Raw genomic sequence first — 6000 nt, forward strand, 5'->3', positions numbered from 1 at the left:
GTTAACATTCGCAGATATTTGTTTAAATCAGTACCTTAAACAAATTATTACCCATAATTCAGAGAAAATTCAGATTCTTGTATAGTCAGCCCCTTAAGTTCCAGTAGTCGGCCACTAGAGTTGTCAGTAGTCGGCCCTCTTTAGTAAATCCATTTTTTTTATAATTTATACATACAAGTATTCAATAAAGCTGCCACTGAGAGGTTTGTGCAAACAACTACTAAATTTCATCACATATTTAAAAAAACAAGTCTTCTTACTTTGTTTGTAGATTTTAAGTTTAAGATACCTTCTTCAGCACCCTTTAAGAAATTAAAAATGCATTACGTTCTTCATTAAAAGTACCCTTGGTGTGATAGTGTTGAGGACTGTTATTCCAGACGAGGTGTTGGTTCAATGCCTGATTTGAACACATCATTTTTTTTTTCAAAATAACTGTCTCTTGCGATTAATTCACAAATTTACCAGGAATAATTCTTGTCCTTCTCAACTTAACCGTTTTAAGTCTTCTGGTCTTCTTCTTCCCTTCCTATTGTATTCAAGTATCAAATTAAAAAATACCTCACAGACCAAAAGCTTCTCAATGATCGGCAGAGGAAGTATGCCTTTTGTAGCCAAAGATTCATTTGTGATCTCATTTTTTCTTTTTATTATGTGGCGGGTATTGCATGCAGAAGAAGAGTCTATATACGTTTAATTGCATGTATTTCTGCTTGTCGTCGCGATTACAGCTTTAAGGATTTCGTAGATTGAATCCAAACTTGGAAATTGAGGTTGACACATGAATAAAAGTAGTCACCGTACATATTTTTTGTTTAAAAATAGATAACTCTAATTTTCTCAATACCGTCCAATAGATTTTCATGAAACTCTCTAAAATTTTGTTCCATTCAATAAAAAATATATTTTTGCATTTCTTTAAAATAATAATCCCTTTAGCCGATTTAAATAATTTCGGTTCGTATAAAAAATGTCTAATTCTTGTTGAGTTGTTAAAAAATATTCATCATTTTCTTATATTTGGGGCCTTTCAATACAAGACGTGCTGGAAAGGTTGAAGTTTGACATCTTACAAATAAACACTCCTGTGTATCAGGCCTGTATTAATGATCACCTGTCTGACTTTCAATGCACGTATTGTTCACTCTAGCCTTGATAGCATTGTTACATTGTTAAATGGGGTAGAATTCAATGCCTCAAAAAACCAACATTTTCATCATGATATAAATAAAGTTAAGTAAAAAATACTGCAGTAGCTAATGTTACTGTAGCCACATGACCCCCCCCCCTGTCAAAACCTACGGCGGTAGTACTTGCATAAATAAAGACCACATTAACTTTGAACGGGATGGTGCTGCAGGAACACCTTACGATCTATTTATTGAAGAGTAAGTTTAATGAGTGTATTATCTTTGAAATGGACCAGTCGATTGGCTGCCTCTTGCGCAAGTTCGTGCAATTTAACGACTGTCATGCCAGAGGTCTTGGGTTCAATCCCTGCCTGTGCCATCTAAAGTTCTTTACATGGGTACTACTGAGGAATTGACAAATCATCTAAGTAGGGTAAATCTAGTAATGAAAAGTGGTTTCTCAAAATTAGCCGTTCGGATTCGGCTATAGGTCCCCTTCATCCCTGACAAGAGTACTCGCACACAGGAATGGTTGAGAATTGTTAGACACTAGTTCTTAACGGACTGTTGCGCCATCTAATTTATTTATTTATTTTTAGAATATTTTCTTTGGGGTTACGTTAAGTCATTAGCTTATACCAAAAATACGATAACTTTAAAAGATCTTAAAGTTGGAATGGAACGTGAAATAACGGCGGGTTTGCACCGAAATATCCGAATAATCGAAAATTGGCTTTAACCAATCGACTTATCATAACTTATTTAAGTCTCTTATGCAATATTTAAGAAATTATTGGTGAAAAACATGGTTAATTCAATTACATCGCTTTTAAAAAATCATGATGTTTTGTAATCGTTATTTAAAAAGATTATATTCTAACAAAATGCTCTCCATTTAAAAAAATAGAAATGTACTCCAATACCTCTCTTTTAACTTCTCATTTTTAATAATAATTCTCGCATCACTGCATGTAATTTACATAAAAGGATACTAAGATGCTCTTAAGTGTACGGTCGGCTAGAAAAATAAAATGCACGACTATCTCGTACGAGCTTGATTATATGTCTAAAGAGTCTGTTAAAAAATATTCCTTTTATTTTAATATTTAAAAACGTAAATTCAAGAAAGTTTGTGTTCAAAAATTTAAACGCTATTTGATGTCCTCAAAAAAACTTAATTTTTCAAAATTTTTATTTGAAATTCATTTTTTTTTTTTCAATTAATCTTGTCAATTTTAGTTTAAAAATATTTTTGGTATGCAGTTATTTAACACTTACTTTAAGACGTTTTAAATTTCAGTTTCTTAAAAAAATAATGAACCATTTTCAAAATATTGCATTTCGAAAAAAAATTTATATTTTGGTTTGTTTTTGAGAACATGCGAATTTTCGTATTGGGACTAGTGTTGTTTTTAGTCTTAAAACAAAAATTAAAAATCTGTTAAAAAGCTTAGTTCTTAAATTGACCAAATACTTTGGGCTTTAGGACAGAATTGGGGACCCACTTCTTTCGACTTCTCTATCATCGTAATGTCATGTTTGATTAAAGTCTCGAGTTTGAAATTTCTTTCGGAGTAAAAATGAATAAAGTATACTTATCTATCCATGAATGATTTAGAATTTGCTTAAGAACCATCAATTGCTCAAACTCTCAAAAAATCCTTGAATAAATATTTAAATGATGTAAACTTAATAAATTTAGCAAAACACAGATTTGAGACTCAAAATCGTGTTGCTATACAATTTTACATTTTTTGTATACATTTTACATTAAAATTCAAACCGACCATTATCCTTGTCCTTCCCCATATACGTATGTCCATTGTACAGTGTACATGTTGTAGTATATGATTTTACTTGCACTGCACAGCACATAATCAGAGTCCCCATACAATTCTGAGTTCATTATTTATACAAACTTTGCACCTATTTTGCACCTCATCTACACAATACACTACCGTATACAGAAGTCGTATTTTTTTTTGTGTAGCTATTCCCTCTTAAAACATAATCTCTCCCTATAGCCCTCCACATTCATTCGAAAAATGCAAATCAACTTGATGCAATCTGGAACATTTCGCACAAGCACAAATAGCACTTCGTGTTGCCCTAAAAACATCAAATAATCACGGGAATATGTAGAAACTTTACAGCTCTGCGTTTGGTGGCCAAAGGATATTTCTCTATCTGTGAGAGTTTCGGAAAAGGAAACAAACAAAAATATTTCAACAACAAGAAAAAAAAAACAAAACCTAGCCATGGACCGTTTTACAGTTCAAAACTCGACACAGGGAAGGGCCAGATTCAGAGTCGCAGCGAGAGTCAGAGTCCGCCATTGCCAATACGAAGGAAGAAGCAAATAAACAAAAGCTTTGCCGAAAAATTCAAATATAATATATGCATATGTATGTGTTGCGTTGTGTTGTGTATGGAGATCTATGAAAAAATCCGTGCTTTTGCTTTGCATTGCATTAGTTTTGTCCCCAGGTACCACCTATCTGCTACATCCTGCCTCGCCTCACGACTGTCCTGGCCTGGCCTGATGCTGATGGTTGAAGCTGTAAGGATATTTTTTTTTTCTTTTTTGAGATTCGTTGTAGGTGTATGGTTTTTATGTGTTGCTACACTAAACCATCAGCGTTTATTTTGCAAAGTGAGTCAAAACATAAAAAAAAGGATATTTTATATACCTAGAGATGGGGAGGGAATACCTAACAAAAAAAATAAAGCCGAAAAGTGTTAGCACAAGTAAAAACTCATACGGGATTTCTCTAAATGCAAATAGAAAAATATTTGCTTTTGGTAAATATTGTGTAGTTTTTGTTTCCTTTTTCTTTTATTTTTTATTTTATCTTCATCAAAATACACCACCACACTTCAAACACATCTCAAACCCATACATAAAATACACATCACAACGACCCATCATATATAGGAACCTACCCTCTAACCATAGAAGTGTATATGTGTATATATAATTTTTGTGATTTTTTGTTGTTGTTGTTTTTGGGGGTATCCTTGCGAATGATGGTAGAATAGTGTTTTGCATTTTGATATTCAATCCTCTGATGCAATCTAATTTGATTAGAATGAAGGGTGAATTGTGTGAAAACGTTGGTGTTAGGTAAAATAAATGATGTTTTGTTTATAATGATGTTCGTTATACACATATGTACACTACACACACACTTATACTATAAAATATAATGCTTAATATATGCATATGTCTTAATTTGGTTTTAAGCTTTTATGGGTTTATACACAAAAAAAATAGACACTTTCATAAAGAACAAAGTATGAAGGATTTTTAAAAGTGATTGGATATGTTTTTAAAATTGTCTGCCTATGGTCTATTTTTAAAATTGTTATGGAAAGGTTTGACAGAAATCTGACTTGTTATGGAAAAGAAACTTGAAAACTTCGAATTTGCGCAATTTTAAAATGATTATTAACTTTCCATTTTTTTGTTAAATTTAAAATTTTTGTTGACAACAAATATTTCACGAGTCAATAACGCTTGTGACTTCAATTCAATTGTTTATTTTAAAATGTGACTTGATAGCAAACTGGTAGGTATAATTTTGAAAAAAAAATGAGGGGAGGATTTTTTTTCTAAACCAACAAAACTAAAAAACAAGTAAAGTTATTCATTTAACGTTACACACAGTCAGTAAGTTTTTTAGTAAGTCGGAAGGTAGAAAAATATAGTCACCTCAATTTTCACCGTATTGAAGGTATTTAACTCTCGTTAATGAATTCATCGTCCATACTGGTATCAATGTGAAGTTCGTTAAGTTCGTAATTGATAGCCAAGGGCCCAATTAGTTTAGGTGGTACTGTAACCATCAGGATTCAACCCTACCATTTAGTTGCCGACCCACATTTTCTTGTTCATAAATCAAACATGGTTATTGGTTATCCTTTTTCTTCAAGGCCATAATTTCTATAAAAGACAAGCGTCATATATTTATATGTGGAGTGTTGTTTTGCGGCATACCTTTTTTATTTTCAGAAACTTGTTCTGATTTTCGAGATCGTTTATTGCGTTTGACGTATCGATTTTGTTCTGTTTTGCTTTTTCGGCTCTGATACAACTAATTGTCATTTATCAAAATACCTAACTGTATGGGTTGGGGTCGAAACACTGTATGGATCATAATACTGTATCGCAAAATGCTTTATTTCAGAATACTTTATGTAAGAATACTGTATGACGAAAATACTGTATTTCAAAATTCTGTATATCAAAAGTCTGTATTCCGAAATGCTGTTAATAGGTTGAAAAAAAAGTCTCTTTGATGATGTAAAAAAGAGCACACCCGCTCCCAACTATGTATTTAGAAAAAATATATTAAAATGGAGATGTACAAACGCTTATATAAATAATTTTTTTTTTTTTAATTCAGATTCTTTACAAAAGTGTTTTTTATTTTTCAATTTTCTCAAAAACAAGATAAAATGTAGAAACTAAGAGTCCTTAGCGTTTGATAAAAAATTAATCACATCAATTACTTCTGAATAAGTATTTATGACCATTTGAAAAATAATACTCAAAGTAATTTTTCATAAATTTTAACTTTGAAAATTTCAAAAATTATTAACTTTATTAAAAAATAATTATAAAGTGTATCTACAATTCTGGCATTTGAAAAAATTATAAATTATAACTTAAGTGGAGCCGTTGTTTTTATTTAATATCTGTTTACATTTTAAAAGTAAATAATAAAATTGCCCCTTTTAACGAGTGGAAAAAGAATCCTTCTTCTACTTAAGCCCTTCAACCAAAAACATCATCACTTCTAATCATAACTGTACTCGAAAAATAATAATTTTGAATCGACATTTTTTTTTTTTAAGCAACAACAACTTT

Source organism: Eupeodes corollae, chromosome 1 (genome assembly GCF_945859685.1).
Source record: "Eupeodes corollae chromosome 1, idEupCoro1.1, whole genome shotgun sequence".
Taxonomy (NCBI): domain Eukaryota; kingdom Metazoa; phylum Arthropoda; class Insecta; order Diptera; family Syrphidae; genus Eupeodes; species Eupeodes corollae.